A 15,203-nucleotide genomic window follows, 5' to 3' on the forward strand; every position below is an offset into this window, starting at 1 on the left:
TGGAATAAACCGTAAAATTATTGCCCATCTTGGTTTTTCTTAGGCGGTAATGTCCATATGCCATTGTGCTTATTCCATCTTCTTGTATAACGCGTTTATCATCGTTGGCGCTATGAGCTATTTTGTTCACCTGTTTTGTATATAGGTCTTGCTTGTAGGATCGGATGCCGTTCATGGTTCTACACAAATATTCATGACTCAATAGCGTCTATAGTCGTCGTGAGAGATGGTCTTCTCAACAACGTTCTTGTTGTTCTCACCCCCTTTCACTTTTTGGTTTCCTTACCCTCAAACATTTTGTAAGAATACATTTTCGCTCTCAGACTGACAAATTGTTCAATCTACTTCCCGGCAGCTTCATCCTTGAACATACTAATGATCTTCTTCTTGACTCCGGTTTAAATCCCCGAGGGGGTATCTACTGGATAGTCACTCGTATCAAACAGTCGTTCAACATCAACCGCGATATCGGCATAAAGATCTTCAGTTTTAATTTCATACGCCAGACTGTCCGTATCTGTGAACAATAGCTTTGCATTATTTCCATATTTAGCCTTGATGTATTTGAAGTGAAAATTGTACATGAGTGTCTTGCTCAAGTCTAGAATGGCCATCCCAAAATAAACGGGTTTGTCGTACTTCAACTTGGTTTTTCTCATGTAAATTGCAATCAAGTATTCATCAAATATGGTGCGCCTATCGTAGTTGACCTTTGACGATAGTTTTAAGGCCTCTGGTTTACTCGTCACCAAGCGGACATCGACTCGATTTTCAAGGTTTTCCATCGTTTTACCAAAGACGCTGTTGTTCATGAGCTTGAAAAAGTCCTTTTCAAAGTCATTGTCAGCTTTAGTGCGTAGCTTGGCATTCAAGTCAATGTATTGCTTTAACCATGCTTCTTCTCTGAACATGATTCCTCTGTGTACTTTAGTTATTACAAGACCTAACTTCTCATAATGCTTCAGGTTTTCATAGTGAATGACATACTTTGATTTGTTGTTTAAGTTGGGAATAAGCTTTCCATTTGTTGACCCCTCGGGGACAATACGTTCAGGGGCGAGTGGATAGTCATTGTGAATATCGTGCAGCTCATCCGGGTACACCAAGTCGACTTCCAAAATGCATCCTTGCCCTTCTTGACTCGAAATGCTTTTTCCAATTATGGAATTCATTTTCACTTATCCAGCGGAAGCCTCAGGTTGGAAGTGGTTTACTCATGGCCCATCCGTACAGATTGTTTGCGTCCAGATATATATGTATGAAGAAGGTTGACTCGGGTCAAACGCTTCCGACATGTACGCGTTGTTGGCATGAGCAAATCGGGTTGAAATGGTACTCACACCGCCTCGGTTACCCTGCTGTATCATGAGCAACATGTCATAGTCGCTTATAAGCTCAAGTTCAACTTTCGTCAACTTCAGAGCCGCATCAATAGCTAAACCCGGTGCTGTATAATACCATGCGAGATCGAGTTTGTAATTGTTCACGCCAGCGTCACGAAAGTTTTCAAACACATCAGCCATCAGCATGACATCAGAGGTGATGTACACGTCTTGATAGACTCCCAATGCCTGACAACCGAATACATGCCATACCTTCTGCGCGCGTGCATAATCTTCCTCAGAAATGTCCGCACCCTTAAGCTTCGAATAGAAGGCTTTGGAGGTAGTGTTGTTTCTGAGAGTTTCTCACCATAATCCGCGTAATCATTACACATGACACCCTTTTGTCGCATAAGATGAACCTACTCACCCTCTGGAAAGTGGTTTCTCAAATGACGACACTGTTCATCTTTCAGATTTTTCGTTAAGACATCTAAGCTCGAAGACATAAACCTATAGCTGTCAAAAAACCGTATTTCTCGAGTCACATCAACTTTCTTTTCTTTTTCGTCCGAGAACGTATCGACAACAACCATCTTACTAAAGGAGATGTACTTTTCCTCGTTTTTGGAAATTAATGTAATCTTTTCACCATTAACGCTTCTCAGCTTCTTAATAAATAAGTGACTGTCATATCCAGAAAGATTGTGTAGTAAATACTGGGAACAATTTTGGAATTTTGTAGTCAAAATTACCTTTTTTTATGAGCGGCTCCTCTTACATTCCAGTCAAGTGACAATGGTCACGAAAGCTAGCGTCAGTGCGCCCTACTCTAAACCCTCCTCTAGCGCCTTCACATATGTGACATTTGGTCGCAGCATCGTATACAGTCTTAACGTTTTTTGTAAAGAACATATCCTTTTGAGTTTTAAACTGGTCATAGATGTCCTTAATGTTCTTCTCAAGAGTCTCAACAAATATTTGTGCCACATCGTCCGTATCATTCTTAGCCCTAAACACTACGGGGTCTTGACTATACAATGAGCCGTCAGAACATACTGCGTGGTAGCAAAACGCGCTCGGCGTATGCTAATTGATCACACTGTAGACCACCGCGATCGTCATGGACCACATCGGCAACGATATACTGCAGTTTCTGCGTGAAGTTTACTACTTGTTTATTTAAATAATTGCTTTTATTCACATGTTCAAAATGCTTTCTCGTTTGTATACGCATGGCTTGCCAATATTCTCATATACACATGTTACATGAACTTATAATTTGATATCAGACTCATTTAGTGATATCATGTCTCCACTGATTGTCTGTCTCTACGTAAATTGATTTGAATATTCATTTGATACTTCGGCAGTCAGTATTCAATTCAGTGATATTTTAGTGAAACAATATCAGTTGAAATGTTGCCCAATGACTATTTATATAACTGTTTTGTTCAATAACAATTTTATTCCATCACATATTTTAAAGAAAAATGTAAATGATGGAATATTGTGATAACAATTGATTTATTCAATACATCAATATTAAGATTATTTTGTTCACGTGTTTTGAAATATGCATTGAAATCAGTTTAAATACGGGTCATGTATAAAAAAGATCTACATGTACTCAATATTAATATTTGTAACATTAGCTTGTATTTTAATACATTATCATGATATAAAAATAACAATCTCGTCAGCGATGCTATTATCTATTATCACGTCCTCATGATCCGGAAACTTATTCTTGGTCGTACATGAAATCAATAGTAAAACAGTTTTTTAAAAAGCCCACTGTGATAGCATGACTCGTTCAATTCAACGCGATTTCTTATCAATATTTCTTATCGAGACTGAGAAAATCTATATACATGTATATTTTAACAGTTCTATACACGTACATTAATCGAAGCGAGGATTTATATTGTTATTAATATCGATTTAAATATTATAAGTAAATCAATAACTGATCATCATGTTAAGATTCCTTTGTATACGTTGTTTACATATGTATCGAAATGAACTTGTAATGATAAAAGCACAGATATACAAATGTACAAATAGTTTCCCGCCAAAATGACATATGATCTTTTCGCATGTCTATGAAATTAAAATATCACTGAATTGATGCCGATGTCTCTAATAAACACATGTATGCAAATCAAAACAGGTCACCATAGAAACAGTCAATCAGTAAAACCGTCTGATACATGCAAAATGTTTTAATTAAATTGATAGCGAGCTGTAATATGTACAAGAACGAGCAAGCATTTTCGAAATACTAGCAAACACAAATATGTAAATATAAACAACATGTTAATTTCCATGCAGAAACGATTGAGAAAAAAACATGGAGCATGAAACGCAATCTATACTTATGCTCGATGTAACATATGTCGACTGATTATTTAAAGAGGGTAAATATAATATTAAAGAGAGGAACGAATGACGATTTAAGTATGAAGTATTACATAGAAATGAAAACATTAATTATCTAAATGTACATGTTTATTCACAAGTACATGAAATCAAACGGAAAATAGTAAGACCGGGATGATCCACCGTAAGATTTATTGCCCTATATCGCCCGCGCGCGAGTTCTTATCAACATTTTTAATCGAGCCTGTCACCGCGATTAGCCACGGCGACATCACTGCGTTCCTCGGTGTTCCACGGTGAATCGCGGTAACGAAAGTATTTTTCACGCTAGGCTTAATCAAGGTGATGCGTGCCGGAAGGCAAACATTGCTCTAGACGAGGTGTATAACGCTTTTGTAACAGCCATAGTTTCAGAACATTATTTTCGACAAAAGAAGATCTAACTCATTGCATGCATTAAAAGACTTGATGATATTAAGTAACCATAATACAGATTATTGATAATCTTAAAATACAACGTTGATGGAACATCAATACACAAAACTGATGACATTATTTCACATTATTGTAGAACACCGAAATATCAAGAACATGACAAACCTATACAAAAACGGCCCGAGATCGGAAAGCAATATTCAAAAAATTCAACTGAACACCAACCAAAACGATCAAGAGATAACGAAATAGTAACTTACTCAAATGAACGTTAACGTGGTTTCGAGTACGAACACCTAAAACAGGATCAACTTCCGCCAAACAGAACTCACCAAGGTGTCTGTCGAAAGCATTGCAAACATGACCATTATATTTTACAAATAGTCAAAGTATTGCGTTATATTGACAACACAAGTTTATTTACTGCATTCAGCATTATGTTTTGTTACAAACTTTGCAGCCAGCAAGCAGATGATTTATGATGTTAACAAAAATGTGGTATCTTTCATTGAAGAAAACGTAGCGAGGACAAGCATTGGTAAACGATTGCCGACATCAAATATTGCATTAGCCGATCAGTCGACAAAAACATTCGAAGATGTATGTGCTACTTTGTTCATGTTAAGTGCTTATTTTATTGTGTGCGTCAAAGATTTTTGTATGATTAAAGGTATTTTTAAATTGCAGCATATAAGTCTGCTTTTATTCGAAAGGTGGAAAGCGCAGTGCAATCACAACTGTTTGTTTTTTAAATGCACAGCAAGTCATGTCCAAAAGAGGTTCGAAAATTTGCAACCAAGGACTCTCTTGTGTGGGCTGCCATAAGGGAGGAAAATAACATGGAGCATCGGGAAACTGACATATTTTTATGTCAGCTATATGAAATTCTTGCTTACGGATCAACACATCATAATATGTTTGATAAACCGAGGTAATAAATGTTACTAATAATTAATGTGTTGTGCTCTGTCAAATATATATTTAATATAGCTTTGGATGTATCTTACGAATCAAGTATTTTGTTTCCTAAGCGAGGTTGTATCTGGTAGAACGATGAAGGAAACGCTTCCACATATAATGCTTGGTAAACATAAAGCCTACGAGTTAGATTATTCATTTAGACAAGATCCCAAAAAGATGGCATCCAGTCCGGATACGAGAACTGCTTACGCCGACTTTGCATTTCAATTAGGTTTGTGGTTCATAAAATATTATTAAAGTATCGACAATGATTTCATTTTATTATTAATCAGTGTCCTTGAATATATACTGATTCATGCTTATGTCATATTGTCATTGTATTGAAACAGTGTGAATACAAATACATTTCAATGACAAAATTAATAATAATATTTTCAAATGTATCATTCGCCTATAACTTTGCAATGCCTAATATGCTAGTTAACGGAATATTGTGGTAAAAAAGCTCTGATTAATTTAAACTCTTTGTGTTTTTTTTTTCAGTAATAAAGTAAGCACCATTTGCGATTTTAAAAATTTAAAAAAATGTGAATGCCTGAAATGAATGTGTTTTTCCCTTATTGAATATTTATGTGGTCATATATTTTACATGTAGGTATAATTTAAGTAATGTTTTGGACATAATGATATTCGTGTGTATAGTTTTAATATAAACATCTTAACAAAAATCCCAAACTTTAAGAGTATGCCATTCGTTCGAAACGATGAGTGTTTAAGGATTGCTGTGCTAATACCGAATTTCATCCGTTTGTATGATCCTGCATTGCGAAAGAACATCTTCGTCATAAAAAGCCGTAATTCCACGTTTTTGCAAACACAAGCAGTACAGTGATGATTGTGTTTTCATGTGTTGCTATTTGATCAATTAAAACAAACCATGCAAAATATATGGAATTTATAAATAAATCGACCTTTTTCAATACAAAATACTATTCGCTCGAGGTCATAACGACGTGCTGTGTCATTTGCTTTCTTGTATTATAAACATTCGCATGATAACTTGAAAACGAGGTGACCTTCTATTAATTTAATCGGTATTCCGATAACTTTGGAGGAAAGAATAATGCCTATTGTTTTGTAGGTAAAACATAAATGGTCAAAGTTGCTGAATTTTAATATGCGCTTCCATACGACATATAATAGACGCGTGTAGCTCTTGATAATCCACGTTGACATTAAGGTTATGAGGATCAAATGAAAGAAGAAAATCAACATTAAGGTGAATGTTAAGTTTAATTGGGTACATGATAACTTTTAATGTATATTTTTTCTCGCAGTATATATAGAGACCGCTTTCGAGCATATTTAGTGTTATGGGACATTAAACACACAAATTAATTTGTTGTCATGAAGTGATAGGCCAGTCTTGTAACATGAAAAAAGTTTCGAGCAATCTCTTGAGCAATCTTCAAATGATGATAATGTCATGATATGGGATGATAAACCAAAAACCCCGTCCCACTATCGATTATTTGATAATTACATCAACGTTAGAGGTCTTATTGGTCTGCAATTAAACATCATCACAATCTGCGCATATGTAATTGACTACTTGGCAGGCAATCGGGGACATACAATATGTACCATCTTTATAATTCTTGTTACACATTGTTCAAACAATATATAATTTCGGGAGCGTTTTGTATGACATTACTTAATATGATAACCAATGAAGACGTAGGTTATTAAAAATAAATATTTTAATTAAGAATTGTGTGTGTCTCAGTATAAAATTGAAATCCCCAAAACATGGTAATTTTAACGATTGGCAATACATGCCAGACGTCCCGATCTCGGCGGGACAGTCCTGATTTTGGGCTCTTTGTCCCGGCATCCCGATATAAGACGATTTGTCCCGACATTCGTTAAAAACGATGTAAGGTCTATACGTTCCCAATAAAATTCGCTTTTCAAGCTCTTTCTGGCTAAAAATTACCAATGCTAATCCCTGTATTGCCCCCAATTTACAACCCACTGCTACTACTCGAGTGCACCAGTGTTGTTTTTGACACTCTATCAGCGATTTATTGACAACTTATTGATTTAATCAGCATTCACACCATGGTGTTTTTATGATAGGAGTCGCTAATTGCTATCCAAAGATGTATCGTACAGAAATTAACGCCGACTGCGTTTGTTTTTCATGGTCCAATCAAGTACAACAAGAATATTATTATGTGTATTATACAAGCCAAAGTTATAAAACCTGCCAAAACACCGATTTTGTACATCAAACAAATTGAATGCTGACCAATACACATTGATGTTTCACACAAATTACCTTTCGTTTTCGACGGATTTTCAGAAAATAGTTTGTACATATTGCATCAATCTAAATTTAGAGTTAATTTACGATTGGTTGAATAAGAATAGTGCTCGATGCGCTAAAATCGTGTCACACGATTTACATAGGTTCAAGGGGATATCCCTGCACCCATTGGATGTCAAATCGAGGCAAACGGGGACACCCAACATTTCAGTTCATGGAGTGTGATTACTTCTGGAAAATGGAGAACGTATGTGTTCACGGAATTCCGAACACACATTAATCATCAATATTGGGCAGAAATTAAGAGTTTTTGTAAGTAATACACTGACTACTGACTAAAGAAAAGGTGAAATGATTGACCGTATTAGGTGTCCCGCTTTTTGGTCAAATGTCCCGACAATTTTTAAGGAAAGTCCCAATTTGGACCTGAAAAATTCTGGCGATTGTTTAATTTCAATTTGGAAAAAAAAGTAAAAACTATATAGATGTTTCTTTGATAACATGATAATTTGATCGTTTACACGCCCTTACATTCCAGTAATAACTTAAATATGTTTTTATTTAGTCTAAAACAGTTTATATTTTGACCTATATACCATATCTTATTTGCAAACGTTTATCATGTGTATTACCAAAGGTCAATGAAATTCCAATATAAATTTCATTTCAATCTTTGCGTTAAATAAGTACAGATCTCTGGAACTACTACCAGCTGTAAAATGAAACTTCGAACATGTTTTTCGGACCATCAGAGTAGGCCAGTAACATAAACAAGTGCTGTGCCCTGAAATTGTGCAGATGCATACTCATTTGTACTTAAAACAATATCTTAACTACTTCTTGACACTCTATCAGCGATCTTGGAAACGGAGATACACAACATATACCAGAGCTTAATTCGAGTCAAACTAGACCAGCTTTCCATGAAACATGATGACATCCTATTAATATACTAAGTAAAACATATGCAATCATATGAGTAGCGGTGTCGGTTGCACTATAAACGAGTAATCAGTTGTAAAACTATGTCCATAGATTAACACGCGTAGAGTGGAGGAAGTACAGCCTACAGGACTATGATAGCAATCGTAAACTCCTCTAGTATGCTCAGGTCCCGGATGTTCTCATAATCACCCTTCACAAGACCGATACATGACGCGCACGATATCTTTAATAACGATATCACATTTAAAGCCATAACAAGGACATAAATTGGTACATTTGTAACTATACATGTATGAATACATTATGTATGCACGTATCTATAATGATAAGTTTATACTATTTACTTCGCATTTGTGTGGTGTGCAACCAGTTATTTAGTGTTCACGTAGGAATGCGCTGAAACCTCAACTTAATTACGACGTGTATGCCAAGCGCTAATAAGAAAATACATTAATAAATTTATCTTATACTAACTCGTGTATATCATATTGCATACATTTTCCCCTCGCTTCCGCCGGTTAGTGAAGTGAGAGATAAAATGTAGATCATCGAACGATCACATGAGAAAGAGCAGCTCGGTTTTTATAATAATCAAGAATCATTTTACTAAAAAAACAATATTTTAACAGACATTGTAAAGGACCACTATCTGATGACACCAAATTAGAAAGCTCGGAACTTAGCACGGTGCCTATACCTTGTGACATTTTAAGGTCTGTTTTGGGAGTTAAATATCAACAAATAGCGTGACGCAGGTAACATTTTTAAGGATTTCATTTTTAATATTTCACCATTTTTAATGAGATGAAGTTGAGAGCCGGCTCATGTTTAAGAGTTTTCTAAAGATGCCATGATTTTATAAAACAAATAAGTATTTATTCAGTAAAGTGCAACCGCTCGTTTAAACGGTTAGACAAATGGAGGATCAGTGTGGGGACATCATTTTATTTTGCGTGGTTGCAATTATTTAACAAATACTTATTTGTTTTTATAAAATCATGACACCTATAGACAACTGTCATGAATGAGCTTTCCACTTTATCCCATTACAAATTGGGAACTACTGAAAACTTATTCCGTAAAAATGTTTCCTGCATCCGTCTGTTTGTAAACTGGTACAGCTACTGAGTTGTTGAATGGTCCTTTTTAATATAAAAAAGTGAAACTCCATAAAGTAAGACTTCTTGACGCTCGTGTTGTAAACGCTTATTTACCTAAAACTGTCGTTGCGTTTAGTGCAGGTAGGACTTTACAACAGCTTAAGGCTTTCGAAACAATGAGGCTGATTCAATATTTTTGATTCTGTCTTTTCCGTGAATGTTTCGTAAGTTGTTAATTTTAGACGTTGATTTTGGAAGTATTATGCATTTTTGTCTTTTCATGAGTCGGCTATGGCAACGCAAAGCTGGGTTCCAAGTTCTATGAAAAAATGTCATATTTTAATTCCACATTAACTTAATAAAGCCTTATATACTACAATTGGATGGAAACAAATTAGCCGAAGAAAAAAGTGGTTATTAAAATCATAACTTGGGAGCCTACCAAATAACTGACAGTACACCTCGCTTTAAACAAAAGCGCTATCACGCTTGTGGACTTAAATTTTTCAACCTATTAATACATGAAACACTTACTATTTCGAAGTCAGAATTAAACATACAAGGGCTAAACAAGCAGGCCAATTTGTGATATACTTGTATTGCAGAATGCATGAATTCTTTTTCTGATCATATGTATTGAGAATTGTGTCCGCAATTATATGCCATTAGTGTTGTTTGTTTATTGCAGACTTTTTTAAGAATTTGACCGTATTTGTCCCTCTTTAGGATAATAGTATCTTCTTTGTTAAGAGTACTTTTGCGATTGGTTTGTAGAGCCTCTTCGCGCCTACTCTCTGCCTTAAATGGAGCGCATTTGCTTAGATTTAACACTATGTGTTAAACAGTTTTTGTATAACAAAGGGAAGTCGTATTTTGTCTGCTTGTATTCATTTTCCGGATGTGTTGGATGTATACTGTTTTTTGCTTCTATCATAGACGGATTTCTAAATTTTCTAATTTCGTTTTATTAACACATTTCCGGTGTTTATTATAACTTTTGACATATGTGGTTTCTGAATATAACGTACGTGGCTTTTTTGGAAAGTGCTTGTAAATGCATCACAAGGATTTCTTTTTTTTTTCTAATCGGCTATTCATTTATTAGTAGTATAGACGTTAGAAGCAAAAATAACAAAAACTATATTATTTTTGCATCTAAATCCAAATGTACAAAAATTGTGCTGGCGGATGTCGCAGATGTTTTTATACGAGGTCTTAGGCATTAAGCAAACACATAAATTCAATCTAGAACAAATATGTTCATTGCACGTTGCATTTACAATATGTTATATTTCAATCTTCCGTCAATGTAATTACACTCAAAATAATTGCTTCGGCAAAACAACTAATAAAAAAATTCATATGACTTAATATTTTTGGTAAATGGTTTAAAAGCCAATAAATTCAGTGTTTTCATTAAAAATAATATAAAAAGCTTATGAACTTGTTTTATAAAGCTATATACCTAGTTAACTGTAGGTTAGACTTGTATCGTTTTCTCAACTCCGAGAAAGTAAAGCCTGGATGTTCAAATTTTCAAACAGTCAACATTTAATTTCTATTGTATGTGTTTCAAATAAGATCTAATCGCATGTTTTTCCGCAAATTGGCAGTAATATTATTATGTGTATCATGAACCTAATACATATGTCTAGACCCTAATGTGAAACGTTTCAAAGTAAAAGTTTTTATTTTAAACCAGTTTTTATATAATGAGCTTGACTTTTTATCAGAGATTTTACTTTTTCTGTTAGAAAATTAAAAAATCCCATGCTTTTTTGCGAAATAATATGATATTTTTATCGAGCGTTTATTTAAAGTTAGTGACATACATAGTAACAAGAAATATCCGTGAATATAAAAGTAAAATTGATACAAGGCAAAAACAATTAATTTTGAGCAGACCTTTTACATCAGTATAGCTTATAGAATTGATTTTGTTAGCTCGCATAACGAAACGGTTTCCGAGTCTATCAATCTACATCGAGTCATGGATTGTAGGACTCTGAAGCATCAACATGATGTGCACTATATATAGTTAATTTATTAGGAATAATACAAATGTCATTGACGGAAATATGCACGTCATAAAAAATGGACTGCATATATTTCCATTTACTCCGTATTTTGTTTTCTGGTTAACGAATTTGACTTCTATTTTAAGGAAACAAACAGCTAGTTTGGAGCAGTTAAGATGAAAACTGTACGAGTTACAGAACTGAGCGGCGAAAAAATGCATTTTTGTTGTGCACATAAAGGGCAAAAACTCTTAAGTGCCTGGTGTATATTCGCTTGTTATTAACCTTGGTTCATGTAATCAAAACAATCATGGTTAAACAGTTTGATTGACGCTCAGTGAAAACTGTACTCTTGAAGATAGCCCGCCCAACTGCTAAGGGTATTCCAAAAGTACTCCCCGTTTAGAGACGGTTGCATAGATAAAAGGTTAAAATGCATTATGTAAGATAGTAATTATTAAGAATATTTATCGTCTCGAGTAATATAGCTATGTACGGCAAGAACTAACCGTTATAACTGTAACGTAATGAATATTTGAACATTTTCCAGTTAACATTTGAAAATTCATCTATGTACAAAAAAAAGTTCATGGTATGGTCTTATGTTTACAAAAACAATGATTTAATGGCGTGGCCTTATTACAAGTTAATAATTTATTTACCCTGCCGACTTCTCCGTATACTGTCAAGCCGATAGGCCAAAATGTCATTAATTAATTGCACTCCTTTGGTAATTAGATAATATTTTTTTGATCGTACATACTACCTTCAAGTGTATCATGGGTATTTAACCAGTCATTGTTTGTATTAAATCAGAATAGTTTAGTCCACAATAGACGACAGGACATTGCGGTTACAGATTGTGTTGTTGTCATGGGGCAGCCCCGGTCCGTTATGCCGCCGCATATAGCTTGTTATTCTATGAGCCTATGCTAATTTCGATGTGGCACTGAGGGCCGGGAGTTTTTTATAAATAAAAGAGCGTGAGTGAGTGAGTGAGTGAGTGAATGAGTGAGTGAGTGTATAAGTGAAGACGAGATGAAGGAGATTAGTCCGGTTATGATGATACGAGATGTGAAGCTAATGAAAGGGTGTTAAGTAAACATATAGGACAAATGGTGTGTATTATATGTAAGAAGCGTACATGAAGATTTAGCTTACACACGTACGTCACGCGCGAAAGTCACAACAAGGTGTTGCACGTCTTATTTCACTCATCATTTTGCAACAGTTTCGTTCAGAGCTCTATTGCAAACATGACTTTCAACATAAATTATATTAAATACTATTGACAAAGCCATTAATGTTACTGCAGTTATCGCAAGCTCTCTGTTTATGACATCGACGTTTCATAAATATGTCATGATTATTTGCCCTTGTACTTAGTGTTAAGATTAGAAGAATAACCCAAATAGTATGGCTATCTTTCAATAACACTGATAGATAAATGTTATCGAATTTCGTGTTAGCGTGCGTATTTTAAGACTACAAGAATGCATACTTTATCGCATGATTCTGGCAAAAGAATTTTCAAAACAGTTACGCGGCTAGAGTTAAAAAAACATTCAGTGCGAACATTTAATTTCCGTAATACAAATCTTTTTAGCTAAGTAAAAACTAATTGTAATTATGGTTTTACCTATATATTTGTATTGTGTAATGTTATAGAATTTTCTTGCCACGCATGTCAGCATAAAGGCGACTGGTATGATACATATATACACATCTTGTATAATGAATATCAACTTATTGTAACGTAGTTTCTTCAAAAATGATTGTTCTTTATTCAAACGACACCGATATTGTTCACACACACCAACTTGTTTACGCCAACCAAAACCTTCTAACGGGCGTATCTTGTGAAGTTTGCCACTCTTGTTTAATTATGGAATTTTCATGTCAAGACGTTAATAATAATTTGACTCTGTAGTTACCAAATGTTTAATATACTTACATTCGCGTTAAAAGGGGAACAACTTCTCATTACGGCGAGTTTAAATGTCAATGTATCTAGGCATGATTGAAATAATGTTTGTGACGTAAAACAAAAACACACGTTCATTTAATTTGTTTCCAGCAGTTGTACATTGTACATTATATCACTGCATTCTATATCAGTTTTTAAGTACATGTATTCATTAGTGAAGTGCACCGACATTCTAAAACCTTAGTAAAAATCAACATCGTGTTCAAAAGCATCATTTAGGACGAATTCATCATAATAAATTTCATCAGGTGAGGTTAAGTTCCACCTACAACCCACCGCAGTTCACACTACTTAGTATGTCGCTTGAATTGGTTTTTACTGATTATCCTTACTTTGAAAATATGTTTTAAGACCTAGTTTTGGTATCAATTAATTTAATCATTACAAATCATAATTTCATGAAAGTATAAATTTGCGAACAATAATTACATTTGCCTATAGAGAGCACTTTTTATATAATGCGGCCCTTGAACGAAATGATGTGATAAGGTCACGCCTGACCTGTCACATAGAGTGACGTCACACTTAATGTAGAGTCAGTTGTAAGCACTACTCGTCGGTAACGCTTGGAGCACGAACCTGGTCTCATGGTCCGTCTGAGACAGGAAGTGGGTCACAACTTTAAAAATGAATATATATATATATATATATATATATATATATATATATATATATATATATATATATATATATATATATATATATATATGGTAAATAGTTTTTATAATGCTGAGTTTGAATAGTCGAAAAAAATAACTACATTTAATTGTGAATCTCTCATGAACTAAACACAATACATCATATACCAGAAAGCACTATCCATACTATTAATACATAGTGTGTATGGTTCGAACTTCATAAAAAAGTTGACTTTCATTAATACATTCAACAAGTAATTAAATACCATATCAGTTATCCGAGCGTATACACTATTATCGCTTGATATTTTACATATAACCTTCACATATTTTATTATACACATTATATTGTTTGTTCCTTCCCATGCATGCTTTTGTTACATTTCAGTATACTTAAGAGCCATTTCATTGCTGCAAACTGCAAACAATTGATCAGTATATACGTGTGTATCTGTATGGCACATTAGTCACACATTGACGCAATTTGCTGTATTCTACAAGACCATGAGCAGGCCTCATATTTCCTTTGACTTCAGTATCTTGTCTGTACTGGTAAAATCCTTTCATTGATGTGTCTACCTCAGCATCGTCTTTACTGAATCTTGTTTCGTAGCAACATAGTATATCACAGCACTGCATGCTGAAATCACATCTCCTATCTTGAATATGGCGATTTAGCCATGATGGGAACTAGCATTCAGGAAACCTATCTGAACTTTGATGGCATATTATTTAAAAAATGTTATTGTAGGCTTTAGTTTGTCATCTCGGAGTCGTTGCATTTCTTTTTTCACTTGAGTGTTGATGGACTCTAGGTTAAAAATGTTCAGGCCATTAATGGTTGTGACTCAGAGCTACATAATGGATGTGATCAACCTTTCTTCCAGTTGTAAGATCTACAACAACTGTATCAATGGTATTGCCCGTTCATCCATGCACAATTTTTTGCCGCAGCAGGTCTAAGTGGGAACTGAAGTCTCTTCATCTGTGCTTGACCTTTGTATCCAGCAGAGAACTTACGTGAAGCAGGTGTAAGTGTTGTCCAACTCCTGTCAATATTCCGCATTATGGCACCTGCTCGTAAGCTTTGTCCATGCAGTTTTATCATGAAATTTAACCTATGCCT

Source organism: Dreissena polymorpha, chromosome 8 (assembly GCF_020536995.1).
Source record: "Dreissena polymorpha isolate Duluth1 chromosome 8, UMN_Dpol_1.0, whole genome shotgun sequence".
Lineage (NCBI taxonomy): Eukaryota > Metazoa > Mollusca > Bivalvia > Myida > Dreissenidae > Dreissena > Dreissena polymorpha.